This window comes from Narcine bancroftii, chromosome 3, assembly GCF_036971445.1.
Source record: "Narcine bancroftii isolate sNarBan1 chromosome 3, sNarBan1.hap1, whole genome shotgun sequence".
NCBI lineage: Eukaryota > Metazoa > Chordata > Chondrichthyes > Torpediniformes > Narcinidae > Narcine > Narcine bancroftii.
The window spans coordinates 241299988-241319528 of record NC_091471.1 but is presented as its reverse complement, the minus strand read 5'-3'; the positions used below and the strand labels follow the sequence as shown (position 1 = coordinate 241319528).

The 19541-nt window shown below is 44.6% G+C and overlaps 1 pseudogene; it reads right to left on the bottom strand.

Moving 5' to 3' along the window:
- LOC138758411 (adhesion G protein-coupled receptor E1-like) overlaps nucleotides 1–12608 on the bottom strand; it is a 68651-nt pseudogene extending 56043 nt beyond the window's left edge.
- Between the last annotated feature and the right edge of the window lie 6933 nt (nucleotides 12609–19541).

Sequence of the window (19541 nt, the reverse complement as noted above, 5' to 3'; positions counted from 1 at the left end):
TGAAGAGTTTGGAATCTGTTTTCCAAAAGATTAAACTGTTCTCTTTGTCTTAAAGTGACAATCAGAAGTCAACTTCTCTTACTCTGTGTTGCCCTTTTGTTAGAAGAAACACATAGGCAAATTTTCCCCACTCAAAATAAATTGCTGCTGGTCAGTTCTGCATTTTAACGGAACATTGAACTTCCTTAAACTGACCTCTGTCTCATATTTCAATGGAATATTGGCAAATCTCTCTTGTCACCTGGTATGTGACACAATTTCTCTCTTTGAAGTTCATAAGATTTTTTTTGACACAAATGTGCTAAAAGCATGCAAGTCAACTTATGCCTAGTGAAGTCTACTCACCTCAGAACTAAAATTGTTGTGCATTTTTAAGGGTGCTTCTGAAATAAAATCTGTTTTTGGTATCTCAAAAACCATAAATCCTTTCATCTTCAATCAGCAGCCATTTTCATCTCAAATTACTTCCATCTCAAAGAACCATATGTGTTTAAAATGCTAATGTGTTGTTTTTGTTCCCCTGTAAGCACCTAAACTAACTTATTAAAACCATAATCAAGATAAAATATAGTTTTTAACATTAAACTAAAGATTAATATTAACACAGACCCGTTACGTTAAAGATGACACAGGTCTTTAATATTTTAAGCAAGATTATTTTTGTGGCTGCTGCCGGCTAGACACGTCTCCCGAGACCAATCCTACCCATAGTCACTTACATGTTCCCATCTCTTTGCTTCAATGAGGTTTATGGTACTTCCTGTCTCAAGTTAATAAGAGCCTGAAAGTTCACAATATCAGCCTTTTGTGATTATTGATGGTGCATCAACTTTTTTAAAATTTCCATCTTTTACAGTTTCAAAACAACAAAAAAGGGAAAGGGCCCGAAGCAAAAGTTTGGGCATGGTCGGTACTTAGTAACACCCACTTTGGCAAGTATCACAGCTTGTAAACGCTTTCTGTACCCAGCCAAGTCTTTCAATTCTTGTTTAGGTGATTTTCACCCATTCTTCCTTGCAAAAGGCTTCTAGTTCTGTGAGATTCTTGCATGCACAGATTTTCGATGATGTTTAGGTCAGGGGACTGAGAGGGCCATGGCAAAACCTTCAGCTTGCACCTTGTGGATTTTGAGATGTGTTTAGGATCGTTACCCTGTTGTCGAAGCCATTCTTTTATTTCATCTTTATACAGACTGTGATGTTTGCTTCCAGAATTTGCTGGTATTTAATTGAATTCATTCTTCCCTCTAAAATGTTCCCCGCACCATTGGCTGCAACACAAGCCCAAAGCATGATCGATCCACCCCTGTTCTTAACAGTTGGAGAGGTGTTCTTTTCATGAAATTCTGCACCTTTTTTTTCTCTAAATAAACCTTTGCTCATTGTGGTCAAAGGTTATTTTAAGTTCAGTCGATAGGCCTTGTTTCTTGGCTTGTTTCAAAGTTCCTTTGCGTATTTCTAACGCTGTATTTTGTGGTGAGGCTTCAGAAAATGTTTTCTTCTGATGACTCTTTCATGAAGGTGTCTCTGCACAGTAGAACAGTACACCACCACTCCAGAGTCCTGAAGGTCTTTTGCAGTCATACGGGGATTTCTAGCAATCCTATGAGAAATTCTCTCAGAAAGAATGTTGTGCCAACCCACATATCCCTTCCTAAAAAAATACAAAACCCTCCCTTCTGTTTCCTTCCATCCATGTGCCAGTCTAAGAGTCTCTTAAATGCCCCCAATGTTTCAGGTTCCACCACCATCCCTGACAAGGCATTCCAGGCACCCACAACTCTGTGTAATAAACTTACTCCTGATGTCTCCCCTAAACCAACATCCTTTCACTTTGTACAGATGCCCTTTGGTATTTGCTTTTCGTGCCCTAGGAAACTAGCACTGGCTGTTCACCCTATCTATGCCTCTCATAATCTTGTAGACCTCTATCAAGTCTCCTCTCATCCTTCTATGCTCCAAAGTCCCAGTTCTGCTAACCTTGCCTCATAAGACCTAAAGCAGGCAACATGCTGGTAAATCTCCTCTGCACCCTCTCCACAGATTCAACGTCCTTCCTATAATGAGATGACCAGAACTGAGCACAATACTCTCAGAGATTTGTAGAGCTATAACATGACCTGAATTCAATCCCCCTATGAAGCCCAACATCCCATAGGCCTTCTTAACTCTCCTATCAACCTTTGTGGCGACCTTGAGGGATGTATAGATTTGCACCCCAAAGTCCCTCTGTTCATCTGCACTCTTAAGTAACCAACCATTAACCCGGTACTCAGGCTTCCAGTTATACCATCCAAAATACATCAACTCACATTTATGCAGATAGAAATCCTTCTGCCACATTTCTACCCAATTCTGCATGCTATCTATATCTTCTTGTAACCTTCGACAGCCTTCAACTCCATCCACAACTCCTCCAACCTTTATGTCATCCACAAACTTACTGACCCATCCTTCTGCCTCTTCATCCAGGTCATTTATATATATATATTTTAAAAATCACAAAGAGGAGGGGTCCAATAACAGATCCCTGTGGCACTCTACTCGTCACCGACCTCCAGGCAGAATACTTTTGTGAGAGATAATAGAATATAGGAAGTAAAGTTAGTATGAATAAAATAAAGAATATATAGACTAGAGGAAGTTAAATAAGTGCTGAATAGGGGTGAATTCTGATAAGAGTGTGAGGAAGGTGAGGAAGGGTTACGTAAGTATAATAGAAGAAAGGTCTTGTAGTGATAGAAAGAACTAGCAAGTTCTGCAGAATTAGTAAGTCCTGGGGGTTGAGAGGTGTGAATAAGGACAAAGGCAGATTCATGAATAAGGACAATGACATGATGGGACCCAGACGGGATACCCCATGGTGTTCCAAGTTTACAGAAACTGCGCCTAGGCAGACAGAATTACCAAATGCCAAACCAATCCAGGAGGCAGAAGAATGTTAAGGGGGGGAGGGTACCTCTACACTGAAATGAACTGTACCTTTTCTTTGGTGCACCTCTGTCACGGTGGCCAGTGGAGAGCTCGCCATATAACACGATCTTGGGAAGGCGATGGTCCTCCATTCTGGAGACGTGACCCATCCAGCGCAGCTGGATCTTCAGCAGCGTGGACTCGATGCTGTCGACCTCTGCCATCTCGAGTACTTCGACGTTAGGGATGAAAGCGCTCCAATGGATGTTGAGGGTGGAGCGGAGACAACGCTGGTGGAAGCGTTCTAGGAGCCGTAGGTGGTGCCGGTAGAGGACCCATGATTCGGAGCCGAACAGGAGTGTGGGTATGACAACGGCTCTGTATACGCTTATCTTTGTGAGGTTTTTCAGTTGGTTGTTTTTCCAGACTCTTTTGTGTAGTCTTCCAAAGGCGCTATTTGCCTTGGCGAGTCTGTTGTCTATCTCATTGTCGATCCTTGCATCTGATGAAATGGTGCAGCCGAGATAGGTAAACTGGTTGACCGTTTTGAGTTTTGTGTGCCCGATGGAGATGTGGGGGGGGCTGGTAGTCATGGTGGGGAGCTGGCTGATGGAGGACCTCAGTTTTCTTCAGGCTGACTTCCAGGCCAAACATTTTGGCAGTTTCCGCAAAGCAGGACGTCAAGCGCTGAAGAGCTGGCTCTGAATGGGCAACTAAAGCGGCATCGTCTGCAAAGAGTAGTTCACGGACAAGTTTCTCTTGTGTCTTGGTGTGAGCTTGCAGGCGCCTCAGATTGAAGAGACTGCCATCCGTGCGGTACCGGATGTAAACAGCGTCTTCATTGTTGGGGTCTTTCATGGCTTGGTTCAGCATCATGCTGAAGAAGATTGAAAAGAGGGTTGGTGCGAGAACACAGCCTTGCTTCACGCCATTGTTAATGGAGAAGGGTTCAGAGAGCTCATTGCTGTATCTGACCCGACCTTGTTGGTTTTCGTGCTGTTGGATAATCATGTTGAGGAACTTTGGGGGACATCCGATGCGCTCTAGTATTTGCCAAAGCCCTTTCCTGCTCACGGTGTCGAAGGCTTTGGTGAGGTCAACAAAGGTGATGTAGAGTCCTTTGTTTTGTTCTCTGCACTTTTCTTGGAGCTGTCTACATCACATCTTGACTTAAGCACTGGAGAAATTGGCATGTTAGAATGAGATTGGCAGGGCACCAATATTTCTCGATTCAATAATGACCCCACAAGCTCCAGGATTCATGTAGTAGAACTCTAAGTGGAATATAATAAAAACTAGACTGTACTTAAATGATTGTGTGTGCAATCCTCATAAGTACATATTTTGAATGTTTTCGGTGCCGGTTTTTACAGATTGTTTTAAATAAGGCCAGCTCCTGTGGGCTGTGGCGCAAGGCATTTAATGTTTAAACTACAATAGCGATGTTAAATAATCGTTAAATTCGTTGCCGTCTGCAGTGACAAAGACATGTCTTATTCCCACTTGGCTATTTTTAAAATAAATTCATTTCAGGATACAGTTAATATCACTCGCCGAATCGTTATGGCTAATGGTGTAATTTTCAAATACGAAGCGATCTTGATGGATAGGGATGATCTGACTATGACTACAAGTCGAGAACATAATCCAGCAGCCTTTTTAGTCTCTCCAAGCTCTGCCAACACCATCAATGAGTTAGAGCATATATGCTTGGAGGTGATAGACCTGCAGACTAAGATTAGAGAGGATTTAAGTGATGAGCCTTTACAGGAGAGAGAACGATGGTTTATTGATGGCTCTTCCCGCTGCATTGATGGCACTCGCTATAGTGTTGTGGATGGGAAAGAGGGGGTAGTTATTGAAGCCGGTTGCCTTCCCGGTCACAGGTCAGCCCAGTCTTGCGAATTATATGCCCTCTGTCGAGCTCTCCAAGGTCTGGAAAATAAGGTGGGCACAATCTATACAGATTCAAAATACGCTTTTGGGGTAGTGCACACCTTTGGGAAAATCTGGAAGGAACGGGGAATGATAACGGGAAAAGGACAGAAATTGATGCATGAGAACCTAATTGTCCAATCCTTGGAGGCTCTGACGTTACCTGAAGAAATAGCTGTGGTTCATGTATGGAGCCATCAAACTGGTGACAGCCCTGAAGCACAGACAGGCAGATGCAGCTGCTAAACAGGCTGCGCTCACTGCGAAAGTGGACATGCAGCTGTTACTCCCCATCCCACAGGAGCTTAAAAAGACTCCCATCTTTTCACGAGAAGAGGAGGTTTATATGAGGGATCAGGGGATGCGTCAAACTAGTGATGGGTTGTGGTGGACAGCTGAAAGACGCCAAGTGCTGAACAAAGCATTGGCACAGCAAATTTTTGACCAGCTCCACCAACAGACACACTGGGGAGCCCAGGCACTTGTCAACACTTTTGTCCGCTCCTTTCATTGTTCGGGCGTATACACTGTAGCCAAGCAGAGTACTCAGCGGTGTCCAATTTGTCAGATAATTAATGAGAAAGTCATGTGGCAGGTAAAGCCTAGCGGTCGCGATATCGCTGTACGCCCTTTCCAATGGATACAAGTGGATTTTACAGAGTTACCTAAGATAGGTGTTCACAAGTACCTGTTGGTGATGGTAGATCATTTCACGCGATGGGTTGAGGCTTTCCCGACCCCGAATGATCGTGCTAGCACCATTATCTGAGTACTGCTGGATTCTGTGATTCCACGGTATGGGATGATCCAGACCATTGACTCGGATCGGGGTACACACTTTACCTCTCGGGTACTCCAGGGTGCTTGTAAAAGACTGGGCATAGACTGGCAGCTCAGAAGGGTTTACTAGCTCAAACTCACCCCTGGAGTATCCTATTCATTCTATTAAACCTGGTGATTGGGTATTTGTTAAAGCTTGGCAAGATAAACAACTAAAACCTGTCTGGGATGGCCCCTACTGTGTACTTTTGATTACAGACACTGCTGTACGAACGAAAGAAAAGGGTTGGAGCCACATCCAACGAATCAAACGAGCTGCTGAACCACAGACTACAGATCTTGAAAATCCACCCTCCACCTGGCGTGCAGTCCTTCATCCTGACTTGAAAGTTACACTACGCCGGGAAAAAGTCTTGTAATGTTGTTTTTGTTATTTATTGTACTGTTTAATTGTTTCCTCCCAAATTCTGGGACATCACTGAAGTATTCAAAATGTATTAAGTCCTCCTGGAATAGGGGCAGCATAGATGGCCAGTATTTTACTTTAGAATGTAGACGGGGCATAGATATAGGGTACGATCATAGTAAGGTAGGGGTTAATATAGATTTCAAATATGGACCAGGGGAACAGAACACCTCTAATATGATGATTTTAATGGTATTTTGGACTGTGCAGATATTAACAAGATCAGTTTTAAACGTTTAGCACAAAGCAGATGTGAGCACAAAGGCAGACAGGATAATTGTCAGGATTGTACATGTGGCAGAGAGAGAGTTGATACATATGCTAATGTTCACAGGCAGGCAACAACTCACAGATTAAGTTAGAAGAAACACCCCTCCCCAACCTGTGCTATTGTAGAGCATCCTTTGGGTTACACAGCCATTTCAATTCTTAAATACCACTACTTTAAGGGGAGTCCCAATGGTAAATGAAATAAACAGCTCCAGAATACTAAAGCTGCTGGGCATTTAAATCGTTTGTTCAGACTCCAGGTGGCTTTGGAGATCATCGCCAAACGGACGGCGATGGCCCTGAATGTAGGGGCTGAAGAAAGACGACAGCTACAAGCAATGATTCAACGAAACCGCCTGGCTCTCTATTGCTCGTTGGCTGCTGGAGGCAGCGTCTGTGCGAGACTCAGAACTGACAATGCTTACAACAGTCAGGCGGTTAAAGACACTGCTTCAGGACTTCGACAAGAATCTGCCCATGCCCATGTTCAGACTTGGCAACCTTGGACTGATGTGGGATGGACTAGACTTTTTATTGAGAACTGGAGCCTGATACTCACAGCCCTGATAGGAGCAGGACTCACTATTCTGGTCAGTGTGGTGCTCCCCTACCTAAAGGCTGGTATTCATTTCATGATTTTGCGGACCCCTATTTCTATAACCCAAGGGGTGTGTGTTTCCCAAATGGATGCTTATGACACTGCAATTCGTTTATTGACCCACTGGGAGAAAGACCAACTTTAGCAATAGCACATTTCATTTGACAGATCAGTGACACTGATCTAAAAGAGAAGTGAGGATTGTGAGAGATCAGTAACACTGATCTTTTTGAGAGATCAGTATCACTGATCTAAAAGAGAAGTGAGGATTGTGAGAGATGAGTAAACTTGACATAAAAATATGAAAGATGGGGAAACTAGTACAGACACATGGAGTGATGGATTAAACCAGTATGAACAGGCTAAGCATGGAAATTAGGATGCAGGAAGTAGAGTCAGCCTATGTAAGATAAGAACCTTCTAGTTCTTTCGACAGGATCAGTGAGCCCACCATATGAATAAGATAAGGAGAGGTAAGGAATAATAGAATGTAGGAAGTTGAGATAGTCTGGATGAGATAAGGGTCTCCTAGCCCTAGACAGAAGTACCAAGTTCTACATATATAAGTAAGCCATACACAGATTTATCAAGTTATGCATATTTAATTAGTAAACCCTAGACAGGATTAGCAAACTCTGCATATGAAGAGACTGTAGCTCAGAGTTGGAAAGGTGTGAATGGGGACAAGGGCAAGGTTGTGAATAAGGACAATGGGGATAATGACATGAGAAGACACCGACAGGATACCCCCTGGTCCTCCAAGTCCAATGAAACTGCACGTAGGCAGGAAGGATTGCCTATGCCAAACCCATCCAGGGGGCAGAAGAATGTAAGGGGGAGGGTATTCTGATACTGAAATTCACTGTATAAAAGTTGGGTGAGCCCCAGTGTATGTGTGTATTCCCAGGGTAAGGGGAAGCACCCAACTTTGCATTGTTGTAAAATAAATGTTCTTTGTTCTCAATTTATGTCTCGAGCAATTTCTGTTAAGGTATTTCTATTTCTAACATAATGTTCAGGAAAGTTTTTTGATTCACAGTGCAATCTGCCTTCTCAAGTTCACTGGTATCAGGCAATTCTTATACTGTGCACAGAATTTAACATTTAGGAATCTTCCCCAGGCTCTAGTGAAAAGGTAAATGGTTACCACTCAGTTTTGGAGAGAGATTTATTGCTTGTTGGATAACCTCTTCTTCCAGTTCACCTTTCAGAGTTCATTTTGTTTCCCTTATTTTAGGAGAAACACTCTAGCCATTTCCTCTTGTAAGGACCAGAAAGGTTTTTGCAACAGTCTGAACTCACAACCCATCTTCAAAATGGGATTTGCCACAGCAGAAGTCGGTTCTCGTGCTTGTTTGGTTTTTTAAAAATCACACACACACTCACACTCTCCAGAACTCCTTGTAGGCCTCCAAACCCAATCTTTGAAAGATCTTTATCAGCCTTTGAGCCTGGGCTTCGATTCATTTGCACCCTGCCTTTTAAAAATTCCTTCCAACAGTCCCATTGTCTTTTGCAAAGCCCCTGGTGCCTCATGACTGGCTTTAGCCAAGCTCTTGCATTTTGAATGAGATGTGGTGTTACTCAGTTTGTGCTGACCGACACTAACCCCCCAAAAAACAATCTAGCTCTTTTAAAAACATTTATATATTAAATACAATAATAACCTGTAACAATATCTTTGTTACCACTTCAAGAAACTCAATTAGACTCGTGAGTCATGACTTTCCCTTTACAAACCCATGCTGGCTATCCTGGAGTACATCTCCAAATGCTCACTGATCCTATGACATAAGACTCATCAATATATAATTCCCAAGATTATCCCTATTACCATTTTAAAAAATACAAAGGGACTACATTTGTCATTCTCCAATCCTCCAGCACGCTCCCATGGCCAAAGAGGACTAAAAGATCATAACTATTACCCCACCTATCTCTTTTCTCACTTCCCACAGATGCCTGGGGTATATCAAATTTGGTCCAGGGACTTACCTGTCTTGATGTCTTTAAGAAGATCGAACACTTCCGCTTCCTTAATCTCCACATTTTCCAGCACACAAGCCTATTCAATTTCAGCCTCACCATGCTCACTTGTGAATACTGACCCAAAGTATTCATTTAGGACCTTCCAAACCTCCTCCGCCTCCAGGTGCACGTTGCCTCACTTATCCTTTAGACCACTAGAGTCTAGCTTGACACATGCTATTGATTCTCCATGCAATAAAATCAGTGCTGTCAGCTGTTACATCAGAGGGACAAAGTAGGTCTACGTCTGTTTGACAGGTACACCTCCTCCCCCACCCGCTGAGCGAGTTTACGACTGTTGGACTGTGCCCCTGCTTACACTCATTCTGGCACTGACCCTGGGCCCCATCTTCATATTCATTATCTTCTGTTCTTCACATACACATAGAATGCCTTGGGGTTCTCCTTAAGGCTACATGCCAAGGCCTTCTCATGTCCCCTTCAAGCTTTCCCAAGTCCTTTCTTAAGCTCCTTCCTGGCTAACATAACCTTCTCACAGCCCTTCCTGTTTCATATATCTAATTATATGCTTTCTTCTTCTTCACTTGTTGCCTGTTTCATCACCCACTGTCCCCTTTTCCTACTATCATTTCCTTGTTCCAGTGGTGCAAACCTAACTTGAACCCTGCACAAGCAGTCCCTAAACTTCCTCCACATCACATCTGTGGTTTCTCCCTTAAATATACATTTCCAATTTATTCTCGCTATTCCTGCCTCATCCCTTCATAATTAGCCCTTCCCCAGTTAAGCACTTTTGCAGTTTGACTGTTATATCTTTTTCAATAGCTATGTTGAAGCTAAGGAAGTTGTGATCACCCTTATCAAAATGCACCCCCACATGGCAAGGTTCATTCCCCAGTACCTGATCCAGTATGGCCTCTCTTCTCAGCAGCTGGTCCACATAATGTGTCATGAATCCTTCTTGAAGACACCTGACAAATTCAGCCCCATCTATCCCTCTTGCAGTCAATAGGTGCCATTAATATTACAGGTTGGAATCACCTATAACTATAACCCTGTATTTCCCGCATCATTCCAAAATCTGCCTGCTTATCTGCTCCTCGGGTCTCAAGGGCTATTTGGGGGCCTATAGACTACTCCCAGCCCAGTGATACCTCCCTTCCACCCTTTCTATAGCTGTGATACTATCCCTGACCAGTTATGCTACTCTGACCCCTTCTCTGACCTCCCATTCTATTCTTTTTAAAACACCTAAACCAAAGTATGTTCATCAACCAATCTTGCCCTTCCTCCAGCCAAGTTTCAGTAATGTCCACAACATTTTAGTTCCACATACTGATCCATGCTCCATCCATCCCCTTTATTCCAAATACTCCTTGCATTGAAATAGACACATTTTAACCCCTCCAACTAGCTACATTTATGTTCGTCCCCTGCCTGTCCTTCATCACCAACTCAGAACACATTGCATCATGCTTTTGTTCTTTACCCTAATGTCTGCACTCACATTCTGATTCCCACCCCCTGCCAGACCCCTCCCAACAACTCCAGCAAATCTGCCCACCAGGATATTGGTCCCTTCCATTCAGGTGCAGCCCATCCTTTTTGTACCAATCAGACCTTCACCAGAAGAGATCCCAATGATCCAGAAATCTGAACCTCTAGCCCCAGCACCAACTCTTCAAGCACACATTCATCTGCCTCAACTTCCTGTTCCTATCCTCTCCTCTCTGACCTCCACTGTTCCTGTGAACTGCCATTTCTTAATTACATTAGGAACTGAGGAAACAGCCACCTGAAAACACTTTGCTCTCTTCTTCCAGGTTTCTCCTGCTTTGTGGGCATGATTTGTTTTAATTTTCTGAGTGCTGGGCAGCTGCTTGGAGGAGCCCGCGGCTGTTGACTATTGGGACAAAGTTTGAAGAGTTGGAGTCATTATAAAGCTTTGAAATTTGTATCACCTGGCCTTTCCTAACCATGACTGTGAACAAGCTAACAAGCCCTAACAAGTTAATTTAGGCCTGAGACCTTGGTAAATGTTATCTGAGAGTTATCTCAAATCTCTTGGCATGCCCAAACTTTTGCATGGTGCTCCTTTCCTTTTTGTTTCCTCTCTAAAATTGTACAAAACAAAAATAATACATTGATCTTGCTTTAAATGTTGAAAAGAATGTTTCATCTTTAACTTTGACTTTTAGAGATCAGTTCTTAAGCAAAATATACTCTTCATAGACAACAGCTCAGCCTTCAACACCATCATTCCCTCAGAGTTGGTCAACGAATTCCAAATGCTGGGCCACTGCGCACCCTCCCCCCACCATCCAGCAACTGGATCCTTGACTTCCTCATCGGAAGACCTCAATCAGTACATAGAGGGAACAATGTCTCCACCTCACTGGCGATTAACACATGCTTAACCCATTCTACATCCATGACTGTGTGGCTAGGTACAATTTAAATACCAGGTACAAATTTAGCAATGGCACACGGATATTGGCAGAACCATGAAGCATATAGGAGGGAGATAGATCAGCTTGTTGAGTTGTGTCTCAACAACCTTTCACTCAACGTTAGCAAAACCCAAGGAAATGATTGTGGTCCAGGAGGCAATCAGGAGAACATGAAGCAGCCCTCATCGAGGGGATTACAGTGGAAAGGGTCAAGGACTTCAAATTCCTGGGTGTCAATATCTCTGAGGATCTCTCCTGGAGCCCCCATGTCGATGTAATCATGAAGAAGGCTCATCAGCGGTTTTACTTCATGTGGTGTTTGAATAGATTTGGCATGAAACCAAAGACACTCAAAAATTTCTGCTTGTGTACTATGGAGAGCATTCTTTCTGTTGCATCATTGTCTGGTATGGAGGTGCCAATGCACATGACAGGAAAAAAAACTCCAGGGATTTTTTAACTGAGCAAGGGCCATCATAGCTATCAGTCTCCATTCCATCGAGAGGAGGTGTCTTAAGAAAGCAGCCTCTCTCCTCAAGGACCTCTTCACTCTGCTACCATTAGGAAAAGGTACAGAAGCCTAAAGACGAACACTCAGCAGCACAAGGACAGCTTCTTCTCCGCTGCCATCAGATTCCTGAATAATCAATGAACCAAAAGCTGCCTTACTTTTTGTGCTCTATTATTTTTATAGTAATGTTGTAAGACGGTTATAATCTGAACGTTTGCATAAAGACACTGCTGCAAACCATCGAATTTCATGACTTGTTTATAACAATAAATTCTGATACTGAGTTCCTTTTTGCTTCTCTTTGTTCATTCCACACGCGTTTGCCAACCTTTAGTTTGATCTGAAATAAACGGAGCCCACCCTCATTCTCCCACTCAGCCTTATTGGCTGAAAAGCCCCCCAAATAACTTGTTCATACAGGCGCTGAGCTACGAAACTGGCTCTCTCCACCAGATGTACACGCCTTCCCAATCCTTAAGTCAGCAAGGTAGAAGGAAAGGAGTGGATGAGGGGAGTAAAGTGGGAGATGGAAAGAGATGGACAAGCAAAGGAAGGGTGATGTGGGGAGAGGAGAAAAATAGTGGGAAAAGGAGTGGAGCAGAGAGAGAAAGGGAAATATTACAGTTAATATTTACCTAGTAGAGGCAGAATTCTGCTCATGCTGCCGAGACCAGTTCTCTGCATGCTTTTCCCTTTCCTGTGTCATCAGCTGTGGTTAAGTCAAGATTTTATAAATATTTAATTGAAATCAGAAGGGGAAGGAAACATAGTGCTTTTCCTGTCAAGGCAAAGATTACAACTTTCATGCTTACTGGTTGGCTTGAGGATGTGATGCAGTTTTCATTTAAATGAACTCGAATACCTGGTGTTGGATGGGAGGGAGACGTCTTTGAATCATAGAGAATGTAGCCTGGGCTGGAGGGTTTGTGTTATCATGAGAGATTGGATAAGCTGAGACCATTTTCCCCTGGAGTGCAGGAGTCTGAGGGGAGAAAGCTTCTAGAGATGCATAGATGGAAGCACGGTTAACATAGAAGTTAGCGCAACGCTATGGCAGCGCCAGCAATTGGGACCGGGTTTGAATCCCATGTATCTGTAAGGAGTTTGAACATGTGGGTTTTCGATGTGGGTTCTGATTTCCTCCCTCCATTCAAAACGCACCGGGGGTTGTAGGTCAATTGGGTGTAATTAAGCGGCACAGGCTCATGGGCTGTAAGGGCCTGTTACTGTGCTGTCTACATTTAAAATATGTATAAAATGTTTTAATATGATCATTCCCCAGAGGCTGGTGGTGAAGCTGTTCTTACTAGGACTCAGCACCTCTCTCTCTAACTGGATTCTGGACTTCTTAATGGAAAGACCAGGTTGTCCGGATTGGTAGCAGAACGTTAAGCATGATCAGGCTGAACACTGGCACACTCAGGGCTGTGTGCTCATCCTGCTCCTGTTCACACTATTGACCCATGATTACATAACCAGATCCAGATCTAAATCAGTCATCAAGTTTTCAGATGACACAAATGGAGTTGGCTTCAGCTGCAATAATGATGTCAGAGTACAGAAAAGAGGAAAATCTTGTGATATGTTGTGAGAATAACAATAGACAATAGACAATAGACAATAGGAGCTGGAGTAGGCCATTTGGCCCGTCGGGCCAGCACCGCCATTTTAGATCATGGCTGATCATTACCATCAGTACCCCTTTCCAGCCTTATCCCCATAACCCTTAACTCCGTTACCTACAAGAGTCTTATCTAACTCTCTTTTGAACATAGTCAGCGAATCCGCCTCTACCACCCTCTGTGGCAGAGCATTCCATAGATTCACACTTCTCTGGGTAAAAAAATGTTTTCTCATCTCCGTCCTAAAGGGCCTACCCTGTATTCTTAAACTATGCCCTCTAGTCCTCGTCTCCCCCATCATTGGGAACAAGTAATCCGACTTCACCCTGTCTATCCCCCTGATAATTTTGTATACCTCAATCATGTCCCCCCTCATCCTTCTAAACTCCAATGGATACAAGTCCAGTTTTTCTAGCCTTGCTGCATATGACAACCCTGCCATCCCTGGAACTAACCTTGTAAATCTGCGCTGCACGCCCTCTATAGCTAGTATGTCCTTCCTCAAGTTTGGAGACCAGAACTGGACGCAATACTCCAGGTGGGGTCTCACCAGGGCCCTGTATAACTGCAGAAGGGTGTCTCTGCTCCTATACTCCAATCCCCTCTTTATGAAAGCCAACATTCCATTTGCCTTCTTCACAGCTTTCTGAACCTGCATGCTAGCCTTCAGTGACCGGTGAACAAGTACACCCAGATCCATTTGCACTTCCCCACTCCCTAGCTTGTCTCCATTTAAATAATACTCAGCTTTCCTATTACTTCCCCCAAAATGAATAACCTCACATTTGTTCACATTGAAATTCATCTTCCATTTAGCCGCCCACTCCTCCAGCCTGTCCAAGTCCCTCTGCATTTTCCTTACCTCCTCCTCACACCCCACACCGCCACCCAGTTTAGTGTCATCTGCAAATTTGCTCATGTTATTTATATTCCCCTCATCCAAATCATTAACATAAATTACAAACAACTGAGGACGCAACACCGATCCCTGAGGCACTCCACTCGTCACATCCTGCCATTCTGAAAAAGACCCATTTACTCCAACCCTTTGTTTCCTATCTCTTAACCAATTTCCTATCCATGTCAGCACCTTACCTCCAATACCATGCTCCCTGATCTTGCCCACTAGACTCCCGTGCGCTACCTTATCAAAGGCCTTCTGGAAGTCCAAATACACCACATCCACTGGCTCTCCCGAGTCCATCCTCTTTGTCACATCCTCAAAAAATTCCAGAAGGTTAGTCAAGCATGACTTACCCTTAAGGAATCCATGCTGACTAGCCCTTATACTATTATTACTGACTAAGTGTTCTGCTATTTCTCCTTTTATGATGGACTCCAATATCTTCCCCACCACTGATGTCAGGCTAACCGGTTTATAATTTCCCGTTTTCTCCCTCCCTCCTTTCTTAAAAAGCGGCACCACATCAGCCACTCTCCAATCCTCAGGGACCTCCCCGGAATCTATGGAACTTTGGAAAATGTCGACCAGTGCCTCCACAATTTCCATAGCCACCTCTTTAAGCACCCTAGGATGCAGCCCATCAGGCCCTGGGGATTTATCAGCCCTCAGTCCCAACAATTTACTCATAACCTCCTGCTTCTGGATCCGGATATCCATTAGATCCCCTACCTCCCCAGTAAAGTTCCCCAAGTCTCTTGGTACCGCATGACCACTACCCCCTAACTGACTATAACCTATATCCTCCTTGGTGAAGACAGTTGCAAAGTATTTGTTAAATTCCTCTGCCATCTCCTTGTTTCCGGTAGTAATTTCACCCCTGCCCATTTTCAAAGGGCCAATTTTAGACCGAACCAATTTCTTCCTCTTCACATACTTAAAAAAACTTTTGCTATCCTCCGCTATATTATCTGCTAATTTCCTCTCGTACTTCATTTTCCCATCTCTTATGGCTTTCTTAGTTACCCTCTGATGTTCTTTGAAGGTTTCCCAATCCTCTAATTTCCCACTCCGCTTCGCTATCTTATAATTACTCCCTTTGGACTTGATAATGCACTTGATTTCCTTAGTTAGCCAGGGCTGCCATTTGCATCTCCTAGAGCCTTTCCTCCACTTTGGAATAAATTTGTCCTGAATCCTGTGAAAAATGTCCATAAAAACCTGCCATTTTTCCCCAGTTGTCCTCCCAGCTAGTGTATCTTCCCATTTTATTTTGGATAGCTCCTCCCTCATAGCTGCAAAATTCCCTTTATTTACCTGAAGTACAGATGCTTCTGACTTCCTTTCCATTTCCCTTTCTAATTGCAGCTTAAAAGTAACCATACCATGGTCACTATTCCCTAATGGCTCCCCTACATCAAGGTCACTTATTAAGTCTGCGTCGCTGCACAGCACCCAGTCCAGAATCGACTTCCCCCTGGTAGGTTCCTCCACTAGCTGCTCCAAGAAAGTATCTCGTAGACATTCAATAAACTCGCTCTCTTGTGTTCCTGCCCCCGTCTGATTATCCCAGTTCACCTTCATGTTGAAGTCCCCCATAACTACCGTATTGCTACCACTTTGACATGCCACTCTTAATTCCTGATTTATACTACTACCGATATCTGAGTTACTTTTCGGAGGCCTGTAAATGACCCCCATTATATTCCTCTTGCCCTTGCAATTTCTTAATTCAATCCAAACAGACTCTACCTCACCTGTTTCAATGTCCTTCCTTTCAAATGCCTGAATCTCATTTCTTACCAACAGAGCTACCCCACCTCCTCTTCTTAACCTTCTGTCCTTTCTAAAGGACGTGTACCCTAGAACATTTATTTCCCAATCCTGCCCTTCCCGCAGCCATGTCTCCGTTATTCCGACAATGTCATAACCTCCCATCGCCATTTGCGCCTCAAGCTCATCCATTTTATTCCTTACACTCCTTGCATTCATACACAATACCTTGATGCCATACCTCCTTTCTCCCTCCACCTTGTTTCTTGGTGCATTCGTTCTTATTCTCCTATCACTTTTAGCTCCCTTATTCCTTATTGTTTCACCGTCTATCGGAACCACCCCTATATTCTCTCTCCTATCTACTTCCCTATCAGTCCTGTTCCCTTCCCCCTGCCAAATTAGTTTAAATCAGCTCCGACAGCTTTATTAAACCTAACTGCCAGTATATTGGCCCCCTTCGCATTCAGGTGTAATCCATCCCTCCTGTATAGGTCCCGTCTTCCCCAGAAGAGATCCCAATGGTCAATGAACCTGAATCCCTGCACTCTGCACCATTCCCTCAGCCACACGTTTAACCTCTTGATTTTATTATTCTTGCCCCCACCTTCGCACAGTACAGGAAGCAGCCCCGAGATTACAATCCTGGAGGTCCTGCTTCTCAACCTCCTTCCGAGCTCACGGTAGTCTCTCTTCAGGATCTCCTCCCTCAATCTATCTACGTCATTTGTGCCCACGTGTATCAGGACCTCTGGCCGGTCTCCTTCCCCCCCAGGATACTCTGAACCCTATCCGAGACGTCACGTACCCTGGCTCCTGGGAGGCAACACACCATACGGGAACACTTGTCAGGTTTGCAGAATCTTCTGTCCGTTCCCCTAACGATGGAGTCCCCAATGACCACCTTGTTCCCCTTCTTCTCCTTCCGTACCACTGTCTCCTTTGGCGCTACCTCTGGCAGGTTATCTTCCCCTACTTCATCCAATACTGTATATTCGTTGCTAAGATCTGTAGCCACTGGGGTGCTCTCCACAGAGCTAGCAACTTTTGCCCCACTCCTGACAGTAGTCCACTTTCCTGACCCCCCCAATCCAGGGGTAAGCACTTCCTTGAGTGTTGAATCAATAAATTCCTCGTTCTCTCTGATTAGCCTCAGATCATCTAGCTGCATCTCCATTTCTTTAATTTTTTTCCTAAATGCTTGTGTCTCATTACATCACCTGCAGGTATGTCCTGTGGAAATGTTTATGGTCTTGTCACCAACCTCCTCACACTCTCTGGTGAGCCTAAGGTCATCTAGTTGGAGCTCTAGTAATTCAACTCGGCCCCTAAGGAACCCCACCTCCTTGCACCTGGCACAGATATGGTCTTTTGGGAGGGTGGAGGTCACCCATGGCTCCCACATCTGGCAACTTGAGCATAGCACCAACCCCATGGACATGGCTCAGCCCTTTAATGGTAGGGTACTCACAATGCACTTTACCTAGGAAGGTCTTTCTCTACGCCTGCTTTCGCCGAAGCCTGATGAGCCAAAGCCTGGAAGTCCCACTCCTTCGCTGGGCCACTCACGCGCTGGGCCTCTTATTTATCTGCCTTTTACCCAATTAACCCCGACACGCTCACCTGCACGGCCTCCCGACCAATGGCCGCCTCCAACGCCGACTCCTCCCCTCAGGCCCTGGTAAGAGACTTTTTTTAAAAAGTTTTCCTACCTGCCCCCAACTCTTTTCTTTTCTGTCTTCTGTCTTCTGTCCTCTCCCCTCCCGACTGCTAGGCCCTGTCCCTGGTAAAAGCCTTTTTAAAACGCCTTACCTTCCCGATACGCTCACCTGCACGGCCTCCCGACCAATGGCCGCCTCCAACGCCGACTCCTCCCCTCAGGCCCTGGTAAGAGACTTTTTAAAAAAAGTTTTCCTACCTGCCCCCGACTCTTTTCTTTTCTGTCTTCTATCTTCTGTCCTCTCCTCTCCCGACTGCTAGGCCCTGTCCCCTGAATTTCAACACAGACAAGACAAAAGAAATGATTGTGGACTTCAGGACAATCAGGAATGACCACCCTCTAATGCATATTGGTAGTGGAGAGAGTGGAGAGCACCAAGTTCCTTGGAATCAACTTAAGAAGTGCCCTATCGTGCCACATCACCTCACTTGTCAAGAAGGTGCAAGAAGACTGCAGCGGGCAAAGGCACTGGCCTCCATCCTGACAGCCTTCTACAAGAGCTCTATCGAGAGCGTCCTAGCCGGCTGCATCATAGTGTGATATGATTGCTGCAGAGAAATGGATCAGAGATCAATCCACAGGACCATGAGAGCCGCAGAGTGGATCAGTGGGGTAGATGTGATCTACCAGGATTATTGTCTGAACAATGTGCAAAATCACTGAGGACCCCTTCTACCCAGCTCACATCTTTCAGCTGCTCGCATCGGGGAAGAGCTACAGGAGGATCAGAGCCAGCACCACCAGGCCAAGCCACAGGTTCTTCCCACGGGCAGTGAGAACACTGAACAATGAATTAAAGGAACTGTTCACACCAACCATCTGAGACTCTAATATGTACGAATCAACATTTATTTATTTATTTTTGCATATATATGTTTGTTCTGCATGCGTATTGTTTGTCTCCATGTGTGGTACATCTGGTGGTTTACATGCTTTTGCACCAAGACCAGAAAACGCTGTTTCATCAGGTTGTACATGTGTAATCAGCTCCAAGAAAAGTGCAGAGAACAAAACAAAGGACTCTACATCACCTTTGTTGACCTCACCAAAGCCTTTGACACCGTGAGCAGGAAAGGGCTTTGGCAAATACTAGAGCGCATCGGATGCCCCCCAAAGTTCCTCAACATGATTATCCAACTGCACAAAAACCAACAAGGTCGGGTCAGATACAGCAATGAGCTCTCTGAACCCTTCTCCATTTACAATGGTGTGAAGCAAGGCTGTGTTCTCGCACCAACCCTCTTTTCAATCTTCTTCAGCATGATGCTGAAACAAGCCATGAAAGACCTCAACAAAGAAGACGCTGTTTACATCCGGTACCGCACGGATGGCAGTCTCTTCAATCTGAGGCGCCTGCAAGCTCACACCAAGACACAAGAGAAACTTGTCCGTGAACTACTCTTTGCAGACGATGCCGCTTTAGTTGCCCATTCAGAGCCAGCTCTTCAGCGCTTGACGTCCTGTTTTGCGGAAACTGCCAAAATGTTTGGCCTGGAAGTCAGCCTGAAGAAAACTGAGATCCTCCATCAGCCAGCTCCCCACCATGACTACCAGCCCCCCCACATCTCCATCGGGCACACAAAACTCAAAACGGTCAACCAGTTTACCTATCTC